At 42.9% G+C, this 19,694-nt stretch overlaps 1 protein-coding gene across 1 annotated transcript in view; it reads right to left on the bottom strand.

Annotated features, from left to right (window-relative positions):
- Nucleotides 1-19,694, bottom strand: part of ABCA1 (ATP binding cassette subfamily A member 1) — a 340,473-nt gene that overhangs the window by 248,692 nt on the left and 72,087 nt on the right. The window contains exon 2 of the mRNA XM_061163510.1: nucleotides 4,151-4,190. The gene's annotated coding sequence lies outside the window, so the exon portion shown is untranslated. The remainder of the gene's footprint in view (nucleotides 1-4,150; nucleotides 4,191-19,694) is intronic.

The raw sequence follows: 19,694 nt of genomic DNA, 5'->3' as shown, positions 1-19,694 counted from the left end.
CATAAACATTTGCTTTTGGCAAAGAAGGGGAAAAATGGTAGTCACAAGATAAACTGGTAAAAAGAAGCCACCTAAAATGTTAATGAATTATTGAAGAGCAAATGGTGCCAGCTTGGTATAGCTGGAGGTCCCAGACACTAGTAAAACCCACAATCTGTTCCTCATGGGCCTCTACTGGGTTGTGTTGGTAATAGACTCTTTTAATCTGAAAACTCTGGTTTTTCAGGTCTGGAGATTTTTCTTCTATTATATTATGGAATAAAATTCCTATTTTCTTCTGTTTGCTCATCTTAGACATCAAATTTCTAGACCAATTCCCTAGTTTTATGATTTTTGTATTTTCTAGTTCTTTATCTTTTTTCCCATCCTATTCTCAAAAAAGTTTTTTTTCAATTTTGTCTCTTTTTTTTTGCCCCCTATTGAATCTTCAGTTTCACTCTGCAGGAGAGAGTTAACACACACAGCAGGTCTGGTTGTGCTGTCTCTAGGAGGTTTTAAAGATGGCTCCTGGCAACTTAGTCTCTGGTATGTACTCCCTGCTATTAAGTGATAAAAAGTGTTAAAGTGTTTTAAGTGCCTGGGGCACTGAATTCTGTTCTATTAGCCTGACTAGATTGTTTGTGCAAACAATGATTTAGGATGAACACCTGCTTTTCTTCTGACAGTCAGGAACTTCAGTAATTGTGGCTAGTTCCACAGGCAGAGAGTACTGAAATGATCAGCCTTAAAAACTGTGAACTGTGAGTCTTAAGATGGCTTATCTGGCAAAAATGCTGCATGGGTTTTTTATATTTCACTGTTGAAAGCCAAAGCATATTCTGTGTAGCAACCCCACACTGCCCAGAGGAAAAACTTTGGAAACCTGTGCTGGGCAACTTCAGAATCTGCCTGATGTGCCTCCCCCTTTATGATCCTGCTATGCATCCTCTTCTGTAATAAATAATGGACATGATTACAGTCATCTTGGAGTCTAAGTACTACAGAAGCACTGGATGTGTGGGTAGTCATGGGAATCCCTAAAACTTTCAGGTACCGTATTTTTTTACTTCTATATATTCTGTTTTATCTCTGTACTTTTTTTAAAAAAAAAATCACAGCTTTTGTTTAAGAAAAGCAGTATCTTCTCTTCTCTTTTAGAGAATTTTAATTCTAAACTTTGTAGTATTGCTGCATATATGGTCCTTTCCCCCCTGTCCTTGGTTTGGCCTCTCTTTTTAATGTTGGAAATATTCCTTAAATATTTCGTGATTCTTGATTGTCCATTCGTGGCTAATCATGGGGAACTAAAATGCTGATGGAGGCTGTGTTTGCAGGGGTAAGTCTTGTTAAATGCTGGGCTTGACTGTTGGGAAAGCTGGCTTTCTTCAAAGGGGGTGCCAGAATATACAAGCTTTCCACCTGGAAACAGTTTCTCTAGAAAAGAATTCTTTAATTTTCTCCTTGTGATATACATGCAGGGCTGCTGGATTTTTGTGAATATAGTATGGAGTGGTTTTCAAACTTTAATGCACATCTGGAAGTAGGTCTATGGACCTCTTGCTGTGAGACCAGCAAATATTTGGGATGGGTCTACCCCATATGTGTCTGCCCCCAAACTCCTAGCTCCTGATAGGTAGACCTCTCTTGCTTCTTTCAGACAGGCCATTCTACCCCTGTCTCCTTGTGACCCTAGGGACTGTCTGCTCTCTATTCTCTTCACAGGCTGTATGATCCCTCTCTAGTGCTGACTCCCACTCTCATCCCTATCAGATAGGTTATGAACAAGATGCGGTCTCCTTTGCCTCCCTCATTCTCTGCTTTCCCACAAAAAGCCCCCTTTTCATAAGTATACTGCAAATCAAGTCAGAGAAACAGAAGAATGACAAAAATAAATCTGAGACTAGGACAGCAGTTTTTGAGCTCTTACAAAGTTCTGGATATTGTTGCCTCTGATTTTTAGTTCCTAATTCTACTTGCTCCCCCCAACTTTGTCATCTCTTCCACCTCATACATTTTGTGCTATAAAATAGTAACGACAACCTTTTTCTTAGTATACAAGTAATATACAGTTATAGTAGAAAATTGTAGATAACATCCTCCATTTTCCACCATACACTCAAACAGAAATTTAAGTTATCCATAATCCTTCACTTACTACTGTCAATACTTTGATACATTTCTTTCCAGTCTTTCTTCTGTTCAAGACTGTTGATTTATATACATATGGAATAAATATTTTGCAAAACTGGGATTGTACTGTACATATTCTTTTGTGACTCTCATTTTCATTTAATAATAATGGGCATCTGCCTCAAGAAATGAATATAACTTTACAGTTATAAATAAAAAAATAAATAAGTCCATTTTTAGTATGTGAATTTATCATAATTTATTTAACTAAAAGACCATATTGATGGACATTTGGGTTATCTTCAACAGTATGCTATTATAAGTAGTGCAGAGATTATCATACTTCCATATATGTCTGTACATTTGTCTGTTGTTGATCTTAGACATGGAAATCTAGGGAAGTCTGAGATAAGGTATACTAATTTATATTCCACCAATAGTGGTCCCTTTTGCTGCATTATTGCCAACACTGCACATAAGCATACTTTTAAGCTTTTGATGGCCTGATAGGCAAAAATTACATTTTATTTGTATTTGCATTTCTTTGATATTGAATATGTTTCTATGTTTATTGATCACTTGTTTTTCTTTGTGACTTGCATTTTCTTGCCCACTTTTCTATTAGGATAGTCAGTTTATTTTATTCCTTTAGATAAGTTTTTTGTATTAAATATAAATTTAATTAAATATAAATTTAGTTCAAAACATACATTGTGAATTTTTCCCTGTTTATCATTTACCTTTTTATACGCTTATGGTACTTTTGGAAAATTAGAAGATATAGACTTTTCCTAGTCAAATCTATCCATCTTTCTCTTTATGGTTTCTGCCAGTGGTATGCATTCTTCACAAAGGCCTTCACTCTCTCCCACCTCTGCCAAAATATGTATCAATATTTCCTTCTAGTACTTTTATCTTTTTGTTTGTTTACATTTAATTCTTTAATTCAACTGAATTTCCTCTAGTGTACTGTATATGTGTTAGTCTTCTCCAGAACAATTAGGGTGAGTATGTTTATATGTGTGCAGAGAAAAAGAAAGAAAGTTTTAAGAAATTGGCTTATGTGATTGTAGAGGTTTGCAAGTCCGAAATCTGCAGAGAAGATCAGCACTTGGAGATTCACAGAAGAGTTGATATTGCAGTTTGAGTCCCAAAACTCCTTGCTGGCCAAATTCCCTCTTTGTCAAACAACCTCTGTCTTTTTTCTCCTGAGACCATCAACAGAGGGTACATATCTTCCTTGACTTACAATGGGATGACTTTTCAATAAACACATCATAAACTGAAAACATGTTGTGAAAAATGCATTTAATACACCCAGCCTACCAAACATCATAGCTTAGCCTAGCCTACCTCAAACATGCTCAGAACACTTACATTAGCCAATAGTTGGGCAGAATCATCTAACACAAAGCTTATTTTACAGTGAAGTGTTGAATATCTTGTGTAGTTTATTGAATACTATATGAAAGTGAAAAACAGAATAGTTGTCTGGGTACAGAATGGATATAAATGTATCAGTTATTTATCCTTGTGACTGCATGGCTAACTGGGAGCTGTGAGACTCCCTGCCCTGCCCAGCATCTCAAGAGAGTACCCTACTGCATATTACTAGCCAGAGAAAAGATCAAAATTCAAAAAGTTCTATGTATGGTTTCTAATGAATATTGCTTTTGCACCATTATAAGGTCATAAAATCATTAAATTGAATCATCCTAAATCAAAGAGCATCTGTAATTCGCTTTACTCCAGATCTATTGACATAAATGTTAATCTTATCTAAAAAATACCTTTAAAGAGACATCTAGACTGGTGGTTTACCAAATATCTGAGTACCATGACCCAGCCAAGTTGACTGGGTACTTTCTTGACCAAAATTAACCATCACAGTGTGAGTCAGGGATCTGATTTTATCTCTGCCCTACTCTTTTTTGAAAGTGGGTCCCACGAAGCCCTAATTACTTCATATCCTCCTGTTATTTTAAGGAGGCTAAAAGCAGGTGTTCAACACATTTTTTTCTCTCTCTGAGCCCAGTCTTACCTTCTCTAGGTCCTGCAGATGTCTTTTCAAGCCAGTAGACCTAAAATGACAAGCAGAGAAGAGCAATGAGTGTGATCCAGTGTCTTCTTGTCTCCAAAAGTGGGGAGCTTGAACCACAGCAGATTAAAGGCATGCCCCATCCTGATATCTAAGGGGATCTCCGCCCATGACACTTCCCCTGTAGAAACAGCCACAAACATGTTAAGTTTCTCTTTATCTTCACACTCTATTGAGCCCTCTAGCCCTCATTTCTCAATTGCAAAGCAGGATCCAACTGCTGTAGAGCTTCCTAGCCATGGCATATGAGATCATGGAGGCCATGGTGGAAACTTCTACTTAAATATATGACATTATTAATAAGCACTAGCCAACTCAACCCTTTAAAGGGGCATCTGAATTAGGTCTGAGTTTCCTTCAGACACTGTGATCTCATTGCCGATTTCACACCCTGGTCTGCCTGTTCTGAAACCTCAGGCTTTTTGCACCTTGGCTTGGCAGGAATTTATGTGTGAGGCCAGTCCTGACTCTGAGTGTGAAGTATCATGAGTGAAGTATCATCCCTTGCATTTTGGAGGGCACTAAATGCCAACTCTCACTATACAGGGACCAGAATGGACTCAGGGATATTGGTAGCAAGCCAGGCTGCCAGTCTTCCAGTTAGGCAACTGGGCCAACCTGCAACAAATGCTGCCTGGTCTAGCTATTTAGAACTGAATAATTGGCACAGATATAAATGCCTGCTGACTTGCATTTGGTGGCCCCATTTGAATTTTAATTCTTTCATTATGCTCTGTGGAGCATTTTTTTAAAAGGCCCAGATCTTCCCATAATAATTAGACTCTTCCTAAAGTACCAGGAAGGCTGAATTATTGTTTATGCCTCCCTGATTTGGTTGCATTTAAATAAAATGGTTCATACCTTCTGAGTCTAGAAAAAAGATAAGATGAGTAAGGCTCAACTCCCTTTTGAAAAGTACAGATAGCACTTCTAAAAATGCCTCATGATATCTAGGTGGCATAGATGTGCTTTCTTGGGTACAGAGGGGAGCCTTGAAAAACTGGGCTTTTGCTGTGAGCTTCCCAGTGAACGGAGGCACTAACAGCCCTGGGAAACTCTGTAAGGTTGCGGCAGTGTGGTTTGTGTGTACCTTGATAAACAGTTCTGCTGCTGTTTCAACGTATTTATAAGCCCTTATTGATGTAGCAGGCGGCAATAGGAAAGGAATCCCATTTTTTTAAAATCCTTTAGAAAGCTTCATCTAAGTACCCAGGATATATAAAAATGTGACTGTGATTCTCAGCAGGCTGAACCTCAGTAACAGAGAGCCAGAATAACAGTTTTCATAGAAGCTATTTATTCACTCACTGATTTTTTATTCATTAATTCCTTTACTGAGTGCCTCTGTTAAATACCAGGCTTTGGTAGGATCTAGTCCCTGTCCTCAATGACCTGAAAGTGTTTTGGTAGGGGTAGAGAACTGGGGTAGGGTAATTGGTAGGGGTAGAGAACAGAGGGCAGAGGAGATAGATAAGTAGGTAGGTTTTTGATATAGCGTGATGATTATTAAACAGCGGTAGGTGCAAGTACAAAAATTCAGATGAGGAAGAATTTATTAGGAATGGTGCCAGAAAGCAGTGGGAATGAAAGGAAAGGCTGTACAGAGGAAAGCCAGGTTTAACTGAGTCTTGAATAAGAGTCTTGAACTGAATCTTGTCAGGCAGATGAAGAAGTAGGAAAGAAAGAAAGGCACTCAAGTTAGATACAGGAAAATGTACAAAATAAAGGGGACATAAAACAACATGGCGTATATAGGTAACTGCAGTTTGGTATGGCTAAACCTTGGGAGCACGGAGAAGGAGTAGCAAAAATGAAACTGGGGAGGTAGTGATGGGCCAGATCTACAAGGATCAATACCATGGAGCACATATCCCAAGAGCAACGAGTTCAATAAGCTATACCCTGGAACTCGGGGTCACTTGGCACAAACCATGGCTACCCATATCTATCATTTTATTAAGACCTAAGGGCCAAGTAGATCTCCCAGAGAACAGAGGATGATCATGAACAGAGAACAGATCATGGTTTGATCTGGTTAATATGCTAATAAAGTGTGTTCAAGCCCAGGCCCAGGGCCAATGCCCCACAGTAGCCACTGGGGATCTGCTTTCTTATCACTATTCATCCACTAATTGTTATTCACTGGAGACAATTATGCAGCCACCACATGATTATCTGTATCCTGCCCATCTTCCCTCATTTTGCCTTTAATGATATCACAAGAGACATGCCTTGCTGTCATCTGGATATTCTATGCTTACCTCACAACCCTGCTCAGCCATTCTAACCACCCTAATCAGAAAAGGAAATTAGATTACTTTAGCATGACCTGTTCTACTGAAATGCTACTGGCTTAGAGGCATTGCTGCTTAGTTTATAGGCACTCATCAGCCATTAATAGAATAATCTTTTATGGAACTTTGCCTAAGACTGGTGCCAAACTCATGAATTCATAGTCAGTGGGGGTGAAGTGGGAAAATTAATTGTATTTCCTGAAAATCAAGACACTTGCCCATCCTTAGTCCTTCTGGATGACTCTCATTTTCTATGAGGCCCTCAGATTATTGACAGTGGCTGTTTGATCTCACCAGCAAATCTCCCAATAGCTTGTGAAGTGATTTGCTTAGTCCAGAAGAAAAATTCTTTTAGGACAGCCTTTATCCCCATGTCTCCCCTTTCAGGGAATTCCGTACCTTTTATCAGTTTGTCCCAGTCTTTTTTGTCAAATAGCCTTGTCTTTGACAGAGAAGAAAGCAAAATTGGAGTCATCCATTTATCTTTCTGATTCTTTCTTTTGCTCTGTTTCTTGAACAGCTGTTAAGTTTTCTTGATGATTATAAATTTTTTTTAAACTTTGACTGGTCCGAATATTAACTCTCATATTTCATATGTTTTGTTTCAATGCTTAACATCCCCCAACATTCAAAGAGCACAGGACAAGTGCTTCCAAAGAGACAATTGATAGTCCCTGAAACTAAACATTTGAACTTAGTCTGAGTCACAAGTAGAATTTAGTGCTTTGGAATTCTCTCAGAGGTAATACATCATGAGGAAATCTACAGGGACAAGAATCTTGCAAATCAACCTTGACAGGAAAGAACCTCATCTGCTCAGTACAGTTTCACCTCGGTAAGTCTCTTTTACATTAGTTGAGTATAAGATAGATTCAGGGTTGAGGAGACAGATTTTCTCTATGTACTTCACTCTCTTAATTTATAAAGTGAAGAATTTTGGTGGGATGACTTCTAAGATCGCTTTCAATTGGAAAGTTCTGTATCTCCAGAAAACCAAAGGGAAGAAGAAAACTAAAGTTAGTGGAAGGCCATTAAGACTACGTACTGTACTAAACTCAATACCTGTGAACTCATTTAATGTAGACAAACAATCTTACGAACTGGCCCTATTTGACAGATAAAGGAGCTGAAGTTTATAGAAATCAGGCATCTTGTCCAAAGTCGCAGAACTACTAATCCCAAATAACAAGCAGAGTTAAGAATTCAAATATTAATCCATCTACATCATTGATTCTCAACTGGAGCCATTCTCCCAACCCCCTAGAAACATTTTGCAATGCCTGGAGACATTCTTGGTAGTCACACATAAGGGACCATTACTAGCATCTGGTGGGTAGAGACCATAGATGCTGCTAAACATCCTACAATGCACAAATAGCACCCCACAAATTCCCCCACAAAGAATTTTTTGGCTCAAAATGTCAATGTGTTGAGGTTGAGGAACTCTAAAGAAAGCAAACCCAAGTGATATGCAAATAACCTGTCACTTTCTGAATTCAGAAAATGTTAGTCATTGCTACACACAAGGTTTTCTATCTAAAGACCCACAGCTACAGTGAAGATCAAACACATATCCCCAAAAGAGATGTGGCCATTATCTAAGTCTGAGAATTTTGCACCATGTTCCATAATAGGCTCCCAATTATATAATAGAAAACAAAAATTTCAAAGGCTTTCCTTCAAATCTTTGGGCAAAACTCTGGAAGATGCACCATGCTTATCCTATGGCTTATCATACCCACTGACTCACCACTCATACCCCAAGAGTATGGGAATCCCACCTTGAAAACATAGCTTTTAAGTGGTAAGAAGGTATCAACTGTCCATTGGCAAAACTAGCCTAAATAAAAAATTATAGTTCTTAATGTAAACCTGTTGTAAAAGACAAAAGAGATATGAATAGAATATGAGGCAAGACCTCGAAATCATCTACTTTGGCCATTTCATTTTAGGGAGAAGGAAGCTGAAGCCCAGAGAGGTCAAATAACTTGTCAAAACACACAGCAAGTAATGGGCAGGTCCAAAGATCACACAGTACTCGATGCTAATTAAAAATATATATTTCTTAAGCAAATAAATAAATCAGCTGAGACCAGAAGCCCAGTGTGTCCTGACGCCACAGTCTACTGTGATAGACCCTGTCTACTGCCTACTCAACAGCCAAGCTCCCATGTATCCTCTTCCTTACATCAGAACCCAGATTTTGTTTAGGTGTTAGGCAGGCAGTAAAGTACTCAGGGAAGGTAGGACTAACCCTTCTCCAGGTGACGAATCATCTAAGCCATTCATGGTATTCTCGTTCCTAGTGACTGGATTACAGGAAGACCCAAAACATAGGTATGGCTGCCAGTCAGACTTTTAGAAGTGAGTACCATTTTGGAAAGGAGACCCCTTTTTGGCTGTTAACACCCAACCTCCCATTTTGAAAAAACACAATGTCTGCAGCTATCTAGGACAGCCATTTTGTTAATCTGAAGCTAACAATCCAGTCCTCTGTGGATGCAGAATGTGTGTGCTCAGTTGCTTAGTCAGGTCCAACTCTTTGTGACCCCATGAACTGTAACCTGACAGGCTCTGTCCAAGAGAGGATATTCCAAAATAGAAAGATACAAGATCCAGGCTTAGATCTTAGCCTGGATCTAAGATAACATGGAGCTACTTAACCAGGCTTGAAATTGTTTACATCCTGTCTTCTTGATAAATGACATGACAAATCTCTGTAAGATTTAAGACACTTATTGGGGTTTATGTTGTTTGCAGCCAAATACATTCTAACCAGTACGGCCTGGTACCTGATTCTTGGAAATGGGGGGATTTCAAGGATGTCTTCTTGCTCCATTTAATCTTTTTTTTTTTTTTTTTTTTTTGCTTAAACAACACCTATCTTTCTCATAGTTCTGGAGGATGGGAAGTCTAAGATCAAGGCACTAGCAGATGCAGGTGTGGTGAGGGTCTGCTTCCTGGTTCACGGATGGCTGTCTTCTCACTGTTTCCTTGCATGGAAGAAGGGGCAGGGGATGTCTCCAGGGTCTCTAAGGGCATTAATTCCACTCACAAGGGCTCTCCTCTTGTGATTTAATCAGCTCTCAAAGACCCCACCCTCTTAATACGGTCCCATACACCCACTTTCCTTGTTGTTGTTGTTGGTTCGCTACGTCCAACTCTCTAAGGCCTGATGGACTGTAACCTGTCAGCCTCCTCTGTCCATGGATTTCCTAGGCAAAAATACTGGAGTGGGTTACCATTTCCTTCTCCGGGGGAATCTTCCCAGACCAGGGATCAAACTTGCATCTCCTGCATCGGCAGGCGGATTCTTTCCCTCCAAGCCACCAGGGATGCCCCCGTTTCCCTTAGTGAGAGTTAATCATTCTCCACTTGTTTGGCGGTACAACAAAGGAATCAGGTATGAGGTACAATTTGGACTAGATGAACTATAAGGCTGCATAAACGATGCGCTTCTGTAACACCAAGATAGTTTAGGGTGGTTATGAGCATCAGATTTGGAATGAGACCGCCAGGGTTCCAGTGGCCACTCTAACCCTCACTAGCTGTGTGATACTGGGATATTTCAGCTTCTGTTCCTCTTTGGTAAAATTAAGAAATTTGTGCATGCGTCGTACTTAGTCACTTCAGTCATGTTTGACTCTTAGAGACCCTATGGGCTGCAGCCTGCCATGTGATTCTCCAGGCAAGAATATTGGAGTGGGTTGCCATGCTCTCTCCAGGGGATCTTCCTGACCCAGGGATCAAATCCAGATCCCCTGTGTCTCTTGCATTGCAGGCAGATTCTTTGCTGCTAAGCCACCAGGAAAGCCCAAGATAATTTATACAAGAAGTAAATGAAGTACTTGTGTAAAGCACTTTACAAGAGTGGCCAGCACACAGTAAAGGTTTACTACATATCTGTAATAATGATTGGGCTGCCACTATGTAACTTTTACTTTGAGGTAACTAGTTACTTATTTTAATCAGGAGGAGAAGGTTTCTGTTGCTTGCAGCCAAACTACCAGGGAGAAATATATCACTGAGGGATTCTAACTGCAAACAAAACCATTTGACCTAATTTAAGCAGAAAAGAGATTTATGAAAGGCTATTAGGAAACTCATAAAATGCCTGAGCGGACTGAAGGTTATGTCTCCAGGAATAATACCCAATCATACCACAGAGTTACCTGGAGGAGACATAACTGTTGAACCACTGGGCAGACACAAGCTCACCTCAAGGAAAAGGCAGGGCTTGGGGGTCATCTCGAACACCTCTGCCTCTGACCCCTCCAGGAACTGCATCCACCAGAGACACCATCACCAAAGTGGATTTGTGGCACCCCCCTCTTCCTGTCACCAGGCTCCAAAAAAATTCTAGCATCTCAAGCTAGTAGAGTTGGATTCCTATGTGTAGATCCTGGTTGCAAAGGAGGCTGAGAAGGCAAGTTTCTGGTCTTCCCCTTGGATTGGTATGGACCTAAAAGGCAGAAAATTTGCCAAAGCAGGTAAGGATTTAATCTAAGGATGGCTACCCTTTTAAAGAATAAAATTAGTTTAATCAGCATCCTGATGTTATCAGGAAGAAGTAAGGGAAAAGGAGATGTTATGTGGGAGTGCCACCACTCACCCAGTTACTCAAGCAAGAAATCTCCTTGCCACCTGGTCCCTCCTGTCTTAAGTCTTACAAGTTTTACCTTTGAACTCTCTCTAGTGTCGGATCCCTATCTTCATCCCCTCAGCCCTGGTTTAGGATCTTATTAGTTCCTTTCTGGACAGTCATCTAACAGGTCTCCCCACCCCTAGTCTAATTCCTCACATTGCTCCAAGAACAACATCTGTGAAACACAAGTCTGATCATGTCACTCCTCCAACTTAAAGGATTTAGCAATTCCTATTTCTCACAGGATATGCAGGCAGGCCCTTTACCACTAGCGCAACCTGGGAGGCCTCAGGTTTGGTTTTACTTGAATCAAACGACCCATTAGAGATAGATGATTGACAGGTCAACAGATAATAATATGATGCTTTTCAGAATATTCTAGTTTTAAGATAGAGGTTTTCAAAATTTGACTTCTCAAACTACTCTTTTTATACAAACTGTATTCTGCTGGTCAGAGAAGGCCTCTCTGAGGGGTACATATGAGCAGAGACCCGGATGATGTGGGGGAAGGAGCCACAGGTGTCTAGAAGATGAGGGTCCAGCTCTCCTAACTGTGCACCCCCACCCCAGCTTCTTCCCTAGCAGCTAAATTATTAAGACACAAAAGTGCATCTTATTCTTACTTCCACAGCTCACTTGGAGACTTGCTTTCCTTTCCAATACAATTCAGATATCAGGGGAAGTTGTTAGTCTCATATCTCCAATTGTTAGCCTCAAAATTCCTAGTAATGCCCTCAGGCAGCTCAAAGGACTACTTGAGATTCTGTGGCTTCCTAGGGCCTCCCGACATTCCAAGGTCTCCCCTGAATCTTATTCCACATCTGTGGTCTCCATGTTGACCCAGGTATTCATCTTCAAAGTCCTTTCCCCCAGTGTTGCCCTCCCCACAGGCACACACACAAACCCACTCACACGAACATTCCTTAATACTGATACACTTTACTGACAGTTGAGAGGGAAGGGAGAGGACGTTGACGTGGGCTGCCTCACTTCAAAATGCACAAACAAACTGGACAATAAATGTGTGACCTCTCTATTTAAAACGCCCTCTGGGCACTCCACTACAGGAGACTCTCAACCACCGTCCCAGCTTCCCTCAGTCCCTCCCCCCTGAAGGGGTACTGAGGAGGGGCCAGGCTCAGAGCCGGTGTTGGGAGGAAGGCTTTTCGGAGAAGATGACGACTGAAGGGGGAATAGGAGCAAGCAGGGCAAGAAGGGAGACGACAGAATCCATGGAGCTTAGCAAATTCAGCAAAACATGCACATGGGGAGGTGAAGCTAGAGAGGTAAGCAGGGGCCAACATAAGAAATTTAATGCTCCAGCTAATGGGTTTTCATTGCATTCAGAAAGCAATGTTGAGCCAGTGAAGGATTTTAAAGGATAACACAGATAGATTTGCCTTTTTTTTTTTTTTCTTTCTAAAATTCACTGCAAAGATCTCATTGAGGATAGATAGTTGGGAGGAGGAGAGACAGCCTGCAGGCAGAGTGCCCATGGACTGGGGAAGGGAGACACAGTGCCAGAGTGCTAGCCATGGAGATGGAGATGAGGGAACTGCAGGAGAGCCATGGAAGATGGAGACAGGACACAGACTGGTGACTGATTGGGCAGAGAATCAAAAGGATGTGAGGATTCGAGGATCAGAATCACAGCAGGTTTCCAGCGGGGCAGCTGGTGGATGGTACGGCCATCCACTGGGAGGAGGGGCACAGAAACAGCCACACAGGTTTGAAGGCAGCTGTTAGATTGATTCCCTCCAGTTTCCCCATGCTGCCCATGATGACTTGGACTCCCAGCCTAGAGGACATTTGCTCCCCTCTCCCATTCCTGCCAGCTCTGCACCAGCTGCAACTGGGTATCTTTTGAGCACTTTCTTTCCTTGCTGGTGGTGGGTAGGGTGTGGCCTCCCCCACAGAGATTGTAGGCTGAAGCAGCTGAGCAGAGGGAAGAGGGCATAGAAGGCAATTTAAGAAACTCTTAAGTTGCTTAATATCTGTGTGACCACAGACAGCTCAGTCACCCCTCTGAGTCTTAGATTTCCTATAACGGTAATGGAGGGGACTACTTACTCTAGACTTGTGTTTTAAGGATTTCACATAATGCAAATGACGGTGATTCTGTAAAGCATAAAATCCTGTAAGGGGAGGTGTGGCATGGGAATGAAGGGAACTATTTGTGGCAGCTATACGAACAGTATCTCTACCCACTACCACTTCTCTCCGGGAGGATCTAGGGGTCACAACAAAACAGGTTTTCTGGAAGTTTTGATTCATCTTCATTGACTCATAGTCCCTTTGCAGTGAAAATAGGCCCTGGGAGGAGGAGAATATATAACTAGCACAATAATGTCAAGATTAATATTTCGTACATAGGATCAAATCACTTTAATTAGAGGAATTTCATGTTATAACTGGACTGTATGATCTTCATAAGATAGTAATTCTTATACAGACATTTGCCTTAAGATTATTCAGGAAGAAAGAGGGCTTGGTCATTACTGATAGAGGGACACCAAATTGAAGTCTAGTTCTCACCCTCCCACTGAGCCCATCCTCAGGAAGCCTAGCCTGTCAACCACCCAAGCTTCTCCCTTGGCTTTTTCAGGAGCCTGGGCAGAGGAAACCTCTCTTCACATCCAGCTGCAGCCTGCAGTGCAGAGTCTTCAAGATATGAGAGACAAGGTCTGGGGACTGTCGTGCAGGGAGAAGGAAGAGTGTCTGGAGGAGGAGACAAAAGGAAGTCTTAAAGAGGGCATTATGGGAGGAGGACAAGTAACAATTAGAGACTCACAGGTGGAGTAACAAGGCAGCATCCAGGTAGAACTTCCTTCAGACGCCTGACCAGTGAAACTTGTCCCCACCCGCTGGTGCAATTCGACAGATGACATAGCCAGAATCCCAAATCTTGTCCTCCAATCTGGTGCTCTTTGCAGGACTTTATATGCCCATCAGTAAGAGAATAGCTCAAACCTCCAACAGAGCTTGGTGAGGACTCCACTTTAGGAAGCTGAGTCTCTTCTGTACCTCATCTCCTGGCAGAAACTCTCCTGCTGCCCCTGGGGATTTCCAGGCAGAGAGGATTAAGGAGCTGCAAATGCCAGTCCCAACAGAGACACTGAACCAGTATCCTTGTTCCCCTGCCTCCTTGCTCCCTCATTTGGTAAAAGATACTCACAGTGGGACAGACAGGAAGGCTCTCACCCTTTCTACCCAGGACAGTCCACACACCGAGGACAGATGCCTTTCCTTTAGGGATGAAGAGGCTCAGAGAAAAGGTGTGCATGACCACCATCTCATCCACACCATACAAGAGGGAGCAAGCAGTCAAGGCCATGTTCAGCTGTATCCAAAGCCTTCCTGCCACACCAGCAGTATACATGCTTGCTAAACAGGACAACCAGACTGGCACCGTTGCCCCTTTCCAGAATAGAGTGGCTCTGTTCCCCTTCCCCTAAAACTCCTTACACACGTGCACACATGCACACACACGCACACGCGCACACACCCCCCATGCTGCCACTGCCACCACCACCTCCGCCCACGACATCAAGTTCCAACCCAATAACCGCAAGAGGCCTTCCCTCAGGAAACGTGACTGTCCCCAACATCATCCCTGGCCCTGTGCTGACTCAGCAAAGGGGGACCCTGAGCTGCTCCTGCCCAGAAGGCTCTCAATATAGTAAGGAGACAGTCCTAGAGGCATGTGGCACCAACCTGCTCTCAAAGAGCATCTCAGTTCTGGGGTTCTGGGACCCCTCCACAAAAACCTAACTGTCATCCCCACTCCATCCTGGGAAGTGGGCAGCTCCTGGGAAGAAGGAAGGTTCCCAGGTGACAGAGGGGGTATGTGGAGAGCACCAGCAAGAAGAGGGAGCTAAGAGAGTCCCCCTGACACCCTGATTCTCTCCACCCCACTGGGGCCTCAGGTACCCCTCCCCCTGCCCAGCTGCCTACTGTCCTGGGCACCAGGGAGGGCTCAGGCTCTGGAGATTGTCGCTGTGGTTAGAAGAGACCCACAGGGTGACTGCTGGCAACCTAGCTGCATGTGATCGTGGCCAGGTGTCAGTCAGCTCCCTTCTGGAGGCTTCCAGCTGGCAGCAGCTCTGAAGTCAGATAAGCTGTGACTCTTGGGCTGTCCCAAGGGGATGGAAAGTCCAGGGCCTACATACCAAACTGGCTGTCAGCACCCGCCTATATAATCCCCCAAGTCCAAACAGGACCTAAAGGCCCCAGTGTCTCTGGCCAGCTGCTGTACCTAGACCAGAAAAAACAGAATGTGTGAACTTAATTCACCCCTGTCTGAAGCCGACAGAACAACAGTTCAAAGAGGCAGTCTTCATTCTGTCGTGTCATTTCACCTGCCTAGCAACACAGAGAAGAGTTGCGCTGAGTCTGACCTTCAGCATGCCACGCAACCCCTCCGTGCCACAGTGACCAACTTTGTAAAGTGAGGACAATAAAAGCCCACATGTCACTTTCTAGCTATGTGTCCTTGGCAATATATTTAACTTAACTGTGCTCCAATTTTTCTCATTTGCCAAATGCAGTTAAAAATAGAACCAATCTCATGGGATAGTCGGGAAAGTTAAATAAGTTAATAAGTTAAAACAATGGCTGTCTACATAGAAAGTACACGGGAAATGCTAGCAACAATTATTCTTTCTGTTACTAATCACAGGACGGTTATGAGGATTAATAGAATAATAGCCGGCATTTGTGGCGTACTGACCACGAGCCTGGCACGGGCCTATCTTGAACAGTAATGAGCGCGTGCTGACTGCAGCACCTTCCATGCAGAGAGCCCGACACCTCACATGCAGACGGCAGCCTCTATCACACTTCACCCTTCCCCTGCATTCTACAGAAGAGGAAACTTCGCAGTTTTAAGCCCAAGGCTACAAAGCTAATAAGTAGGAGCACTTTGACTTGAATGCAGGTTTTCTGGGAAATTAATCTTTATGGCCCTACAACCCTCACCTCCTCTTCCTGCTTGGTCTTCAACATTTGCTTTGTAGCTAAAACTGGCTTCCCCTCAAGAAAGCTGCCAGAGGACACATCTGCTGCTCAGATGAACGGCACCCGGACTGCTATCAGTGCCGGCACTGGGACGAGCCGAGCTGGCCTCCCTATGGCTTTTCCCCTTCAGGAGCCAGGATCCAGCTCTGGCAGCCACCAGTGTGTGTGAGTGAATGTGATGGGGTCATGGACATTCTCAGGAAGCAGACCTGACCCCAAATATAGCTCTATCCTTCTTCCCAAGTGTCCCCCTGCTGGGATTCTGTGGTAGAGCACACCAGAAAAGACATCTGAGTCCCCCTAAATTGAGCAAAACGAGTCCACAACCAGCCACAGCCAGGGGTGACAGGTGTTTGTCTGTATATTCCATGTCAAAGGCAATGTCTCACTGAAGATGTGACTTCTGGACTATGGGCAAGTCACTTCCTCCCTCTAGGCCACAGTGCCCTCATCTGCAATATTGGAATACTAAGACCCATCTTACCACTTCCCAAGTGGTGCTGGTGGTAAAGAATCCACCTGCCAGTGCAGAAGACACAAGACACTTGGGTTCAATCCCTGGGTCAGGAAGATCCCCTGGAGTAGGAAATGACAACCCACTCCAGTGTTCTTGCCTGGGAAATTTCATGGACAGAAGAGCCTGGCGAGCTACAGTCCATGGGGCCACAAGGAATCAAACATGACTGAGCACACACACACCCAACACCTGTCTAGTTGGGTTGCTGTAAGGACCCCATGAGAGAATGGGATCAGAGCCCAGGGCCTGACACCCAGTAACACAAGAAGGAGGGGAGTGAGCTCACAATGTGCACTCCACAAATGCCTGCTCAACAGCTGAAATCTGACAGCCCAGAGCTCAGCAGGGGAACACAGTACAGGGGGCATGAGCAACGTGAGGTGAAGAATATGGGGATGGAAGACATCAAAGTCCACAGAAGAATAAAAGCATGTGCCCAATCCAGGTGGCTCTGACCTAGAAAAGGGCACTTTCCTAAGACTTTACAAAACCCCACTTACTTCTGTCATGTGGCAGAAGGCACAGATGGCAGCCGTGGGGAGATGTGAGCAGCGAGGTGTCTTTACATTTGATCCCCAAGAATTCAAGGAGTGAGCTGGTCCTTGTCAAGGAAATGGCGTGCAAAAGGACCTGGGATCAATGCTACACTGGGGCTGCCACGTATCAGCTCACAAGAGCCAATCATTAAAGTTTCCAGAACTTTTGCTAACCGGTCGTTAAACATTATTTAAAATGATGTGAACTTTCAGTTAATTATTTTAAATGCAATAATAATAAATACTCAAAAATTATCACTTCCTAATTATTTTACTGTATTTAGATGTGCTCTTAAGGTTACTTACATCCGTGCTATCTGTATGAAAGAAATACTATATCATACTGTACAACTGCTCCTCTTTTCCCAAGCCCATGTTCAGTGATATCAGTTTTTAACTAAACTTTAAACCAACCATAGAGTATTTACACCACAGAAATGGGCAAGCCTACAAATCATAATCTCCTCCCAGCCCTAGAGAGCTGGTTGTCAGACATTTACCAGCACACCACTGACAAAGAGCCTCCCCACTGTTCCAATGCCTCCAAGGGAATGGGATTTTGTGGAACTTTGAGTCATGTTGTATTTAATGCTTAGGTTGTGTTTTCTCTGTTAATTAAAGCTCTCTCCACAACTTTGTATTAAGAGTGCTTACAAGGCATTTCATGAGTCTAAGAGTCCCAGGAGTACTGAAATGGCACATTTCTGCAATGACTTATATGGTAATGAGGGGGCTTCATGAAGCGTGCTGCTGAAATGAAGTGACTCAGGACGATACCAAAAAAGAAGATAAACTTAAGAGACTTTTATTGTCCTCCTTAACCTTCAGGACATTTCTACAAGTGTTCCGTTCAATAAACAGTTACTCCATACTCAGTACAGTCAAGGCATTAGGCCAGGGGGAGAGGAAGGAATACACATAGCCTTATTTCTCAGGAACTTGCTCTCTCTTATGATCCCATTGAGGCCTAAGCACCTTAAGTTTTTTAATTTTTATTCCCTGGTCACTCAGATGGTAAAGAATCTGCCCACAATGCAGACGACCTGAGTTAAATCCCTGGGTCAGGAAGATCCCCTGGAGAAGGGACTAGCAACCCACTCCAGTATTCATGCCTGGAGAATTCCATGGACAGAGGAGCCTGGCAAGCTACAGGCCACGGGGTGGCAAAGAGTCAGACACAACTGGGCGACCAACACACACATAGTTGATTTACAATGTTGTGTTAGTTTCAGGAATACAGTAAAGCATGAACTCCCTATTTTAAAATATAGCTCTCCACCCCCAGCATTCCTAATCCTCCTAACTCTTTCTTTGCTATAACACTTGTCACTTTCTAACACACTATATTATTTACTTGTTTTTCATGATTGGATTTACTATCTTTCTTCCCCGTCTAGAATATAAGCCCCCAAGGGCAAGGATCTTCCTTTGGTTTGTTCCGGTGCCTCACACGTACTAGGTCATCACGAATTTTTAAAAAATATTTATACTTAATATACTAGAAAACACACTGAATCAAATTCTAATTTCTACTCTACTACTTAGAATGCAATCCTTGGCAAATCACTGTACCCCTTTGAGTTTCTGGTCCTCATATGTAAACTACAGGATTTGGATAAGACTATCTCTAAACTGGATAAAGAAAAATTCAAAATTCAACGAATCTCTATTACACTTGCCAATCAAGGTATGTCTGCCATATTCATAGCCATTTCTATAGGAAACTGTTTTTCTACAGCCCTCAAATCTAAGCACCTCTACCCTAAGTTCCACCATGCAGCCACCTGGCTTCCTTCAAACCCTCAAATCCTCTCTCCTGCCACACTAGCATGAACACCTAACCCCAAGACAGACAGAGGCTTATTATGTGACCCAGGAGAAAGATCTGCCATATAGGGAAGACTGGACCAACTCAGTTCTACTCTTGATAGGATTAAATATAGAATATATTTAAATCCTTAAGAATTTAAGTTGAGAAATAGGCCCGGGGCTTCTCTAGTGGCTCAGTGGTAAAGAATCTGCCTGACAATGCAAGACACTCAAGTTCGATCCCTTACCCAGGAAGATCCCACATGCCAGAGAAGCTTAGCTGGATTTTTCCACAGCTAAACAAGGCTCACCTGTGACCTGAACACTACACGTCTAGCACTTAGAAAACAGCTTTGAAAAAAAAAGAAATAGGCCCAATATATTGGGCAGTATACAGAAAACTGAGGGTCACAAGTCTGAGAGAAGCTGGAGATGCTACAATTAGTGATAAACGAACCAAGTCAGAAGACAGCAAAAACCGCAAGGTAGAGAAAAGACACAGAGTGTACAGAGAAGAAGTCAGTTTTTAGCAAGGAGAGAAATGGGCAGATACACGAAGCAGACCTAAGAGATAATATGTGCGGCATTTCTCAGGGGAACACTTTAGAGAAGATCCTTAAAGTCCGCTGCTGAGATCCTTAGAGGCACCGGTCCACTGTCCACCTCCAGT

This window comes from Dama dama, chromosome 16 (assembly GCF_033118175.1).
Source record: "Dama dama isolate Ldn47 chromosome 16, ASM3311817v1, whole genome shotgun sequence".
NCBI lineage: Eukaryota > Metazoa > Chordata > Mammalia > Artiodactyla > Cervidae > Dama > Dama dama.
This window is presented reverse-complemented; position numbering and strand designations above follow the sequence as displayed.